Genomic DNA, 12,343 nt, shown 5'->3' with positions numbered 1-12,343 from the left:
AATAATCCTGGAGACACTTATAGGTAAAGGTTTTGTGAGATCAATCATCACTAGGTCGTAGTAGTCGTATCCTAAAACTCTACATTCTTTAGCCTGCTTTGTCTATTTTATTTTATTTTTATATTTGTTCATATTTATGTCAAGTTTATAAAATCAAAAACAAAATTCTTCGTGTCTCTAAATAGTATATGACGCTTAGTATATGATAGCCAGTTGCAATCTTATTCCCTGTGTTCGATATCTGGTACTGACCTTTAGCTATACTAGATCTACCCTGTATGCTTGCAGGTATTTTTAGTGCTAATAATTTTCCCGGGATTCATTTTCCCAGGAATAATTTTCCTTGTCAACTTTACTTTCACGTCAACCAAACATGAATGTAATCTTTAATCTTGATGAGTTTATCATAAACTGTTTGTATTCACTGATTTTAAAAGAATTAACCCTATATGCTAAATATTTACCGACAATTAATTAAGATAAAAAAAACTATAAATATCCCAATCTTCATGCCCTAATAATCCATTAATTATTGACATACTATTATTTAAAATTATAGAAACATGCAAAAAAAATAATTTATTTAAAATTATAGAAACATTGTAATTATAGTCTAAAGTTATAATCCTCTACCACAAGTTTTTTTTCCTTTTTGTTTTTGGATATTGAGTTGTACTGTATAATATATGAGCGGCGGATCCTGGTCGTTGTGGGTCATGGGCCATGTAATAAAATAGGTTGTTCAGAAATGATAATGTTTTGCCCACACAATTACTACTCATAATTAATAATGATAAACAAATGTTAATCTTAACAACTTATTAGGGCAGTTGTCATCCCCATAATGAATTTGTAATCATTATCCTTTTACAATGACATTGTCACATTGACCAGACAAATCTCCCTTTTATGGCCCCATTATATTTTATATTTTTTAAAAAAAGTATTATTAAGTCATTAAATTAAATCTTGAAATGCTTACAAATGTGCAAACTAATGCTTATATTTGTAATTTCCCCCCAAGAATATATCTGAAATAAGCTTAATTAGTTATAAATTTAAAATTAGTAACGATACAACCAAAATTTATTAATTATAGCAATAAGTTAGCTTCTAACTGAATGAAACAAATTAATTTTATACTTAGAGACAGTTTTTTAGATAATTTATTGTTAAAGACACAATACAGGAAAAATTGAATTCAGCAGTCATTTTTAACTGTTGATCGCCTTTAACTCAAACAACAACACCCAATAAATACATTGATTTATTATAAATCACAATTGCATACATTCCATGCGTATAGATAATGTGAAAAGCACTATTCATGCTATATGATTTTAATTGCATTAAATATTTAGTTTATCCTAGCTCGTAAAGCCCATAAACATAAGTTTTGTAAGCACATCTAGAATTTCTACTTATATTCACTATATTAAAATTTTCAATTACATAAAGTGCTCAAGCCGTAAAATACTACTGAGTTATTCTACTGAAATAATTCAAAAGTCAATTAAATTACGTCGCAACTCCTAATCTACTAAGTGTGTCTCATTCTCTTGCATTATTATGTTCTGTGAGTTAATGATTAATGAATAAGAAGTTGGGACAGCTTGACACTCACGCATACATATATATATATATATATATATATATATATATATATATATGCAATAAGGCCATCCACAACGCTGTTCCTATACCGTTCTTAAACCGTTCCTTAAACCACTTTTTGAGGGCCCACTGTACTTATTTACTCCATTCCTTAACTAAGGAACGGAACCTGCAACCCTCCGTTTCTTATCCGTTCCTTATCCGTTCCTTAAATTACTATTCATTCAATTTCATTTTTTATTTTTATTTCCAACCCAATTCAATTTAAATAAACACACTTTAATAAAAAACAAACACACTTTATTAAAAAACACACAACATTAAAAAAATTAAAACTTAAACTTAAAAAAAATAAAAAAAACACACACTTCAACGTGGAAAAATAAAAAAAACTACTCCGCCGGCGAATCATCCTCCGGAGGCGGTCGAGGTTTAGGGGGAGTCGGAAGGCCAAGTTGTGCTGCCATAGCAACAATTCCGTTCCACCAGGCCGTGAATTGGGCATACGAGAAGCGGGAAGGATCCGCCTTTGTGGCGGTTATGTACGCCACCATAAGTGTGTCTGAGCCTCCCCGCGAGCCCGATCCCGAGGCCGACTGGCTTGATTCGCCTCGGCCCTTCCTCGCTCTAGCCGCCTTCGCCTCCTTCGTCCCTTGCGGCCGACAGCGCCCACGGCTGGATCCCCCGTATTCGCCGGGCGTTGGATCCCCCGTACCCCCAAACACCTGCGGTTCACCCTCGCTGGCCTCACCGGTGTCACCAGACGAGTAGTTGCCGGTCGCCGTGTGCTTCGTGCGCTTTGAGGTTGAGCCCGAGCTCGAGCGGACACCGCCGGCCCACCTTTCCTCGTCCTTGACGAGCTGCCAAATATCAACATATTTGAACTGTAGCCCCGATGTCCTGGTAGAAGACGCGCAAAGCCGCCCTCAGAATGTCGGCGCCCGAAGCTCCGCTTTGGTAGTTCGCCTCTTCGGCCGAGTAGATGCCGCAAAATTTTTGACCTGTACGTCGACTCGGCCAAAGTGAGCACGGAGCATTGTATATTTGCGCTTCCGGGCCCCTTTCGGCTTAGTCTGGTGGTTGACATCGCGGACCTTTTCCCAGAAGCACTTGGCGGCTTGTTGATTCCCGACGATGGGATCGTACGAGACGGTGAGCCAGGCGGTGTACACCGCCTTTGTTTCTTCGTTGCTGTACGGATGCCGGCCCAGATTCTCCGGTTCCTCCTCCTCCGCCTCCTCGGCCGCCTCAGACGCAGCCCTGGAGCTTTCACCGCCTCGGCCTCCTCCCTGGGTGGGTTCAACGGGGATATTCTCCCGAATCTGGGACAAACCCTGAGAAAGCCGCGAGCCGGGTGGTCGTGCGTTGGCATCCACATCGAAAGTTGGTGGTTGGTACCCACCCGGCGTCGCCGACCCCTGGGTGCCCGGCGTCGACGACCCGGAACCACCAAGTGTGTTGTACATGGTCTGCCAATCGCCGAACGCGTTGAGATCCCACCCACCAGAGCCGTCACCGCCGTAGTTGCCGTCGCCGGACATTTTGTGTAGAGATTGAATATGAAAATTGGAGAGGAAATGATGTTGGTTGTGTGTGAAATGAGAATGAAGTAGGAGTATTTATAGAATAAGAAAATAAAAATAAAAAATAAAAAAATAAAAAAGTTAAAAAACGGTAATATTACCATTATAAAAAAAATTTAAAAAAATCAATTTTTTTTTAAAAATAATTATTGCGTCAGCAGGTGACGTGTCCCACTCGCGGGCCGGCGAGTGGGACTCATGCACGCCGCGGGGAGCGCCACGTCGCCGAAGCGCGTGGCGGCACAGACCGTGCCGCGTTTCGTTCCGTCGGCACCCGGCACGGAATGGGAACGGAACCGGGACGAAACCATGCCCCGCAACGCGTTCCGCGGCAAAACCATTCCGGCGGAACGGCACGCGGAACGCCGGCGGCCCGCGTTGCGGGTGCTCTAAGTCAAAAGGTGAATGACTATTTTCTAGCTGATTTTGACATCACTATTTATGCCAGTAAATCAAATAGTAATACTCCATTACATTTTGATAATTAATTATTCACTAAATTCAAAAACGTAGATTTAGAAATCAGGATTCAATATATTGTAAATCAGTGAACTCTTTTTGGAAATTTACAGAATATTTTGGACAAATTGGGCTATGCCCTCTCGTGATTCTTTTGCATTGACCACATATCACATGATTTATTGTATGTATATATCATGCAGAGATAAATAAAGAAAAACCTCACAAGTTAAATTTGAAGTAAATGGCTATATAGAGTTGCTCTGAGGAGTAATTTTGATCATGACAGAACACAAATTGATGGGCAAGCAAGTGTGAAATAAACTTAAAATGAAATTTTGATTAAATATAATTGAAAATAGGTACTTCTATGGGGTAACTTTAATGATAGTAGATCACCTAGCAAAAAATAAAGCTTAAAAGGGACTGATAAAAAGTTTAAATTCAGTGGCAAGGTTCAAGAGTCTAAAGCTCTATGAGTACCAATATAAGAGCACTTTGTAATCGAAGCAACAGTAAAAAATAATAAAATCAATATATATATATAAAATAAACATGATATCCATGATTACGTACTTAAAAAATAGAAGTACAAAAACAACACATCTTGACGTTATATGTCAATCTTTTGCACTGGAAAGAAATGATTTCATGGGGCTTTAAGCTAAAGAAAAATCATAAAAAACATCACAAAATACGCAAAGCATTTGCCACATAAATTGATAAAAAAAGGCAAAAAAACAAAACACAAAAAAAAAATACTAACAGAATTCGTCCTTAGCAGTGCATATAATCCCACAATGAATAAAAAAAACCAGAATATATGAATGCATAATCTACTTAAAATATAAACAATAACAAAAAAATAACAAAATCAACATATAAATAAAAACAAACATTCTATTTAAAATGATAACTAGTAATAAAAATTAACGAATGAACACAAGAAAAACAGAACAAAAACACACATCCTATTAATGTTATTTTACAACAATTCAAACTAATAAATTAGTTTCAGACAACAATGTACAATCTCATATATGGAAATCGTCCACTTGATAAACAAGGCGAAAAGAAGGAAATGCTAGAAAGAAAAAACCAAGTGTACTTAGCATTTCAAACTCCGCCACTCGTTGAAAGATTTTCGGCCTTAATCCATAAAGACAGTCAAACAGAATTAGCTGGATTCTGCCAAAGTGGTTGAAAAAAAAAACACACAAAGGAACAACGAAATTAGCCATTAATAGTATGGGTCCCATCCCACCCTTGTTTTCCGCCTAAACAAAAAACACTCTTTGCAGTAGTCTTCATATTACTTTTGACTATATATTGTATTAGTCCATTGAATTAATAGTTCAATTAGCTGTAGCCCAACATCTAACATAAAAGGCCATTGAATTCTGAAAATAAAAAAGTCCACAAAATCAAGAATTCCAAAACTTAACATAGATATCTAAATATACGGAGTCTCATTATCTGCAAAACAAATAAAAAGTAGGTTATTCATCTATTATCTTGTCTGTGTGGATAAGAATATAGGAGTAATTAAAACAGTATTGTCAGAGCAACCAAGTGTAACATTTAGCTAAGAATTTATGAGTATAATCATTTTCTTGTCTGAAGAAATATGTAAGTACACAAAGTGATGCCATTGCCAGCCTTATATCTAATCTACCATATTGAAAATGGATGCATTATTAAGGCCCAATGTAGGACACTTGATACGATTCAACGGTCAACTTATGCCTTGGTAATATCGGTATATGTGAAAATAAAAAAATTACACAACATATTAGGTCATAAATAAATTAATTTATTAAGTGATTTAGCATAAAAATGTAAAATTATTACATTCCATTAATCCAAGTACATAGGTTGATTTAAATATCTGTTAAACACAAAATTAGTACTACAAAAATAAAATAAATAGTACATGAACAACATTACACACAAATATTATCATATCAATTATGTAAGGATTAATTAATATTTACACATTGTGGTTTATTAGAATATATGTACTACAGTAACATTTGTAATATTTGTCCTTCCACATTTGTTTCCCATCCCAGTTGATTTAGATGTCCTTCATCCCTCTACCCGACTCATACTTGACGGAGTTATAGTATGAGCCGGAAGGGGGTTCCGGTGGTGAGAGGTATCTCGGTGGTGGGACGGGGTGGCGTCTGGTTTGGTTGCTCTGCCATGTTTCTGATGTGCTCTATTTCAGATGATGTGTAAGATGAGCTAACTTCTAAATTCTTTGCCTATGAGATATATAGCCAAAATGCATTTTCCTATTTTAGGAACATAGCGTTATCCATTTTAGCATATTTTTATTGCATTCTGCCCAAGTTTTCCCACTTTGAAAAGCGTTGGGGTGTATAGGATGGGATCAATTGCACTGCAAACTACTTAGATTACCAGACGACCAATATTGTTTACCAACTAAAAGAATAGCATGAAAAACTGTATGATTATGCACAAATGTTATTTACTGCCATTAATCAATACACACTATTTACATAATCCATCATTTATTGGATATTTACAAACAAGAGGAGTCAATTGTGTGTATAGTAAAAACTAGAAATATGCACGCACAGAGTGCATGCATATTTCTAGTTTCTATTAATGTGTGATATAGTAAAAACTAGGAAAATGCACGAACAAAGTGCATGCAGATCATCACAAATATTACCGTCTTGTCATTAATCAAGATAAACTACTAATGAATAAATGACAAGATAAACAATTAATGAACAGAAACAGTATTTGTCGTCCACCACATGTATTATGATAAATTACTGGAGTTTGACAAATTATAATAAGAAATTTACATATCACAAATATTACTGTAGTATGGCAAATTAATCAAGGAGTAGTTAGTATTTACATACACAATCCACAGACTTGGGATGTTTGGGATGGGTTTAACTTCATTGCATGATAATTAAGTGGTTTATGAACTTATACAATGCCACAAAATGTTGGTCTAGCCATTTAATTCGTGATATAGTAAGGGCATTCACAATAGGGCGGCGCACCGGCCGCCCCGGAAACGCCGCAGCCGCGGCGATCTATAGTGGGAAAAGCGTCCGCCCCGGGGTGGACGCTTGGGAGGGAGCGGAAGGGCCATCGCGGAATATTCGCCGAGGACGCGCCGGTGGGGGAGCGAGCGGCGATAGGCGCGTGGAAAGGGAGAGCGCAGAAGGTGCTTATGAGTAGTAGTCGATCAAGTAATATAAAAAAAAATAACCGATCGGGTGGATCAGTTTGCAATTGTCGTTGCGACTTGATCAAGGCGCCCCTTTCTCTTTCAAAACTATTTATAACTCCCTAACATGCAACCAACTTTACACAGTAAGCGACAAGTATGGGGTCGATCCCACAAAGAAGCTAGTGTGTTAAGTGTGTGTTTAGTGAACAGGGTTTTGGCTGCGGCCACGCTTTAAGTTGGGAGTTTTTTTAAAAAAAAATTACTGGATTAAGCTAGGCAGAATGTAAACTATCTACTTGATCAAGTGACATATCATGCTGGAAATAGTGAACTGATCAGGTAAGCGACAAACTGAAATAAATGACTTAACTACTTAAGCATGCTACGAATCTACGAATTACTTTGCCATTCAACATTATGCAAGTTCAAACATTTGGATCTGGGAATTTAAAACTGAAACTAAGCTAGAACAGTCGACGAGATTTCTGAAAACAAATAACTTTGATTCGAAACAGTATTCAGAACAGAACTTGGAAAGTGCATTATACAAAACAAGAACTATTTTTCAACTACGTAACAAACACAGAATTTAACTAAGTGACTAGAACTGAAATGTAAGAAAGTGATAAATCCAAAAGGTCCTCGGTCGGAAACTGAAATTGCGCCGATCAGATCTGGGTTTCTCTATCGCGCTCCCTTCTGTCGCACTCCTTCTTACTCTCTAGCTAACCATTGCTAAATCTCTAAACGAAACTGGACGTAACTCCTAAAATGTAAAGGAAAGAAAACTAAAAAAAAGAGGAACTAAAAGAAGATAAAAGGAACCCAGCCCTTTTCTATGGCGATCCGTCCTCTATTTATATGCTCTTCATAACAACTTCCAGCTGTGATAATAACTTTGGTAGAGAATCTTAGTCCTTGCTAGAATTGCGCGTCTTATCCGTCGAGTCAGCTTATACGTGTCCCCTTTCTGTTTCGCAGTGCTCCTTGATAACCGATTGAGGATCGCTTTCCAGCGCATCGGCTATACGTGTCCTCTTCTGCGATGTAGTGGTCCCCGGCTAAATGCTTGAACATCAACTTGATCAACTCACACTGTTTTGGGCCTTTTTCGCCTTCTGCGCCAACATGATCAGTTTGACCTTGCTGTCCTTGGTCAAGCAACATTCCTGCATAATTAACACTCGATTTCCGCGTGAAACTGATTAAGTAGCCTACATTTTACCCCTCAATCGATGCATGAAATAGGCCTTATCAAACTGCTCACACTTAAAACATACTTGTCCTCAAGTATAAAAAAGAAAAAGAGAATAAGACAAATTTCAGGCATGGTTTCTCGTTTCAAGAAAGTAAAAGAAGAAGAATCAAAACACAAGACTCAAAACATAGACACATATTCACATAGATGCATAAACCCGAATAAACTTCACGTTCACTTTATCAAGGTGTCAGTTCGTTAAGATAGCTCAAAATTAAACCAACTGTTGAATTCACTCAGTCACTCATTTCTCACCAGAGATGTTAGGACTGTTGACTCAGTAATTGCTGCACATTTAATACCTCGAGTCTGATTGCACAAGATAGTTCCTTAAGGTCATTGTTTTGGTTGTAATGGGGCTTAGGGTAGTAATGTGTTTAGGTAAGGTCCTAGGGGTTCTAGGTTAAAATTTAAAAATATAAACTGGAAAAAGAAAAATGAAAAGCTTGAGTCAAGAGACCACGATTTGAACAACTTTACAGGATCAAGCTGGGTTTACTTCTTTGCCACTTGGCAGCTCACTTGGTCAAGCTACGACCTTAGCCTTTAACTTCCTAGCTTATTTCTTAACTATCGACTTACTGGGTCAGGTTACAAACTTCTCTCCTGCCCTTTTTCAACTCTTTTTTTTACTTGATCAACCTAACTGATTAACTTGATCAACCTGGCTACCCAATTATTTCGACCCCTCTATCGCTATTCCCTTTCCTTTTGAAATAGTCCATCTCTCGACCCCTTTTTCTCATGTGCTTATGAAATGTAAAAATGTGGGTTTTAGATTTCAAAAGACGGGTAAAAGTATATATATAGGCTCAACTTGGTTTACTAGGGGGTGCCTTGTTTGATGAGGCGGGTTTGAGAAATGAAAGAAAAAGTGGCTCAAATGGTTAAGTCCTAATGTCTTTAGTCCTTACTACTTGTGCAGTTTTCATCGAAATATTAAAAGGTAGCCTCTCTTTTTTTAGTAAAAATAGTAGAAAGTGTTCTACTTTGTCTATAACTCACATTTTAGAGAGACTTTACAGAAGGATTTAAATTGAGCATTTCCATCATACTTACGTCATCCAAACTGATCAAGTTGAGAGCAATTAAGTTTACACATGTAAACATGTTGTATCATTTTTCTAACTCTTCCCCAGACATTCATATATTTCATTTACTCAATTTCATGCATACTGCCCTAATTAATTCTATTTGTTGTTTGGTTTTTAAATCTGACATGTGTGATTTCAATTAGGCTAATCCTCCCCCCTCCCACTGCATTATAGCTCGCCTTCGAGCGACTTGATGAAATGGAAAAAGGGTTAGGCAACGGCACAGGTATATCAAAAACCAAGCAATTGAGAATATGAGATGCTAAATCTTGGAATCTCCCTTGATTACCATGCTAACAAATGCTCAACTACGAAGTACTATTTATATCTACTTCTTGAAACTAATACGTGCTAATTTTCTCAGTTCCGACTTGTGTGAGTTTACAAAATCAATAATTTCTAGTATATAAATTAATAAGAGAACAATATTGAGGAATAGGAGAAATGGGAGGAGCAAACTTGATAAATAATCATCCATGTACGAAGTGAAAAGGTACTACTATAATAATTATGCGAATTGTTACATCTTAATCATAAAACAAATACCCAACTATACACAAGAATCTCTGCTTTGTTTTTATCAAGGTTCAAACCTGAAGCAAATCGAGAATCAGGTACAAACCACAGCTTCCATACACCTTCTGATTTCAGTTGCCTTCTTTCACCTTCTTTCAATCTCAAATATCACTCTTGAGGCCTTGTGTACCGAAGGCAATGGGTTTGGCAAGAACGCGCTCCATCGCCTTCATGCTGAGCGGGTTGTCCTTGCTCTGCACATTGAATCATTTTATATAAGCCAACAATCCGTGTCTCAAGTATATCAGGACAAAAAGCAAAACAGAGATGCAATTCAACTCACCATTGAGCAGGTGCCGGCATACACGTTGCACACAGGGTACTCGTGTGGGCAGCAGCTGTAGTGGTCCTCTCGAGAGGGCAGCATCCCCATGAGGAGCAGTACACTCCGTACTCATAGACGCAGCAGCAGGTCGTGCTCTCAGGGCATTCATAGTATTCGTCACAGACTGATGGCTTTGGGGGTGGGGATGGAGGAGATGGGTTTACACCTGTCTTGGTTGGGTACGAGGGCTCTATGGCAATCCCACAAAGACCGGTCTTAGCTGCAACGTTGCGCTCCATCCTAAGATACCCCTCCTCTCCCCAGCTTGAACCCCAAGAGTTCCTAACGATCCAATAGTCCTTTCCGTTTTCAGTGCCATACCCAACAACAGCCACACCGTGGTCCAAACTCGTCCCACACTTCCCAGTGAATATACCCTGTGATTTGTAAGACCAAGATCATGTACTCAGTCCAAAATTCTTTGAACTACTATAGTAGTACAATTTTTCCAACTAATGAAAAGGGATTGTAGCAACTTTCTAGGCATTAATGTGCCATTGATGGCAGAACTTACTGACTGATAGAGCTGGAAGTCCCTACCACCGGCTTCAATGGCAACACTAATTGGTTGGCTGGCAACTGCTTTCTGCAGCGCCTTCTCATTATTTACAGGTACGTCTTCATAACCATCAATCGACACAACTTTGGCATTTTCTACAAATCAATTACCAGGGACGTCGTTAGGTCCACAGGAAAACTAACTAGAGTCCTGATTTAGCTCAAAGAAACTGCCAACAAAGAATCAACGTTTAAGACTAACCCTGTAAGTATCACATCTGCCACCCCTTCCCGTGTAAGGATAATCTTCTTCGGAGTCAATCCCACCATTTTTTATAATGAACTCAAATGCATAATCCATGAGACCACCATTGCACCCTTGGTTATAAGACGTATCGCAATCCACCAGTTCTTGCTCCGAAAGTGAGATCAAAGATCCAGTTTTGATGAGGTTGATACCTTCTACGGCAGCAATTGTAGAGAATGCCCAGCAGCTTCCTATAAAATTCAATAATTTCTATCAAGATTCTTGATTACAATATTAAAATGAAGGCATGCCTTGCACAAGGAAATTCATTGTCTTTGCCTAATAAAACAAATCAACAGATATTGTAAGCCATAAATATTTAATTAAAATGTCACTAGAAAACCGATTCATGGATGATACTTGCAAAACTCTAATAGCACGAAAGTAGACGTGGGAAACAGATTTACATACTGAACAGGAACAGCCATCAAGATTCAACCTTTATATGCTCACTTGTAAAATGATAATAATTGTAAGCAACACAACATGAATCCATTATTTCAATGTGTTGTTTTTATTCGCCAAACGGGAAAACTGCATCACAAAAAAGAGAATCCCCCTTATTCGCTGTTAGTTACTCCAAAATAAAAGGACATGTTGTTCATGTCTACAATCCTATAGACGACAAAAACAACAGCACACTCTTCTAATGCATTTTTTTAAATAGAAAATATAAAAAATCACAGAGAAACTTTATTATATATACCAATTTCTATTTTTTTATACTGACAATTTGCCACCAGACATAAACAACCATTTTCTTCACTCCTCTCATCCAACACATATATCAGGCCCTCACTCATATATAAGATGGTTCAATCAGAGCTCAAAAATTAGATTAAAAAACACATAGTAAATCATAATAGCTGCTGTAAATTCCGGAAGCCACACGAATCAAAACAATCAGAATAATACTACACACACACATACACATGCTTCAATCAAAACTTCAACAATCAAAAAGAAGAAATGAATTACCACAGCTGCCCTGATCCTTCACCGGAGCCACCGCGCCTTTGGTCCTCCAGTCAATTGAGTCAGGCAAGACATCGCCGTCTCTCAGCGCGTAGCGATCGCTCTTCGTCGCGGAGAGCCTCCGCGGCCTCGTCCCGAGATGCATCCTCCGGTACTCCTGATTGGTCAGATCGGCGAAGCGATTTGAGACCTAACTTGTAGGTCCGCCCCTCGACGGCGTTCTGCTCCTCGATATACCTCAGATTCTCCTTAAAAACCAGGAATCGCTTCTCCTTCTCGCCCAGGGCGTTGAACGACTTGCCGTGCTTCACGATCCACGACTCGTACATCGCCATCAGCTGCTTCTCGTCGTAGGAGATGATCGACATGTCGGCGGCGCATGCCTGCGCGAGGAAGAGCGAGAGGAAGAGCAGTGATTTTGCAATCGCAGCCAT

The 12,343-nt window shown here is 38.4% G+C and overlaps 1 pseudogene; it reads right to left on the bottom strand.

Moving 5' to 3' along the window:
• Nucleotides 1-9,707: 9,707 nt before the first annotated feature.
• Nucleotides 9,708-12,343, bottom strand: LOC121756786 (annotated as a pseudogene).

The sequence above is a fragment of the Salvia splendens genome, chromosome 12 (assembly GCF_004379255.2).
Source record: "Salvia splendens isolate huo1 chromosome 12, SspV2, whole genome shotgun sequence".
NCBI lineage: Eukaryota > Viridiplantae > Streptophyta > Magnoliopsida > Lamiales > Lamiaceae > Salvia > Salvia splendens.
The sequence above is the reverse complement of the archived record's forward strand: the minus strand, read 5'-3'. Positions and strand labels throughout refer to the sequence as shown.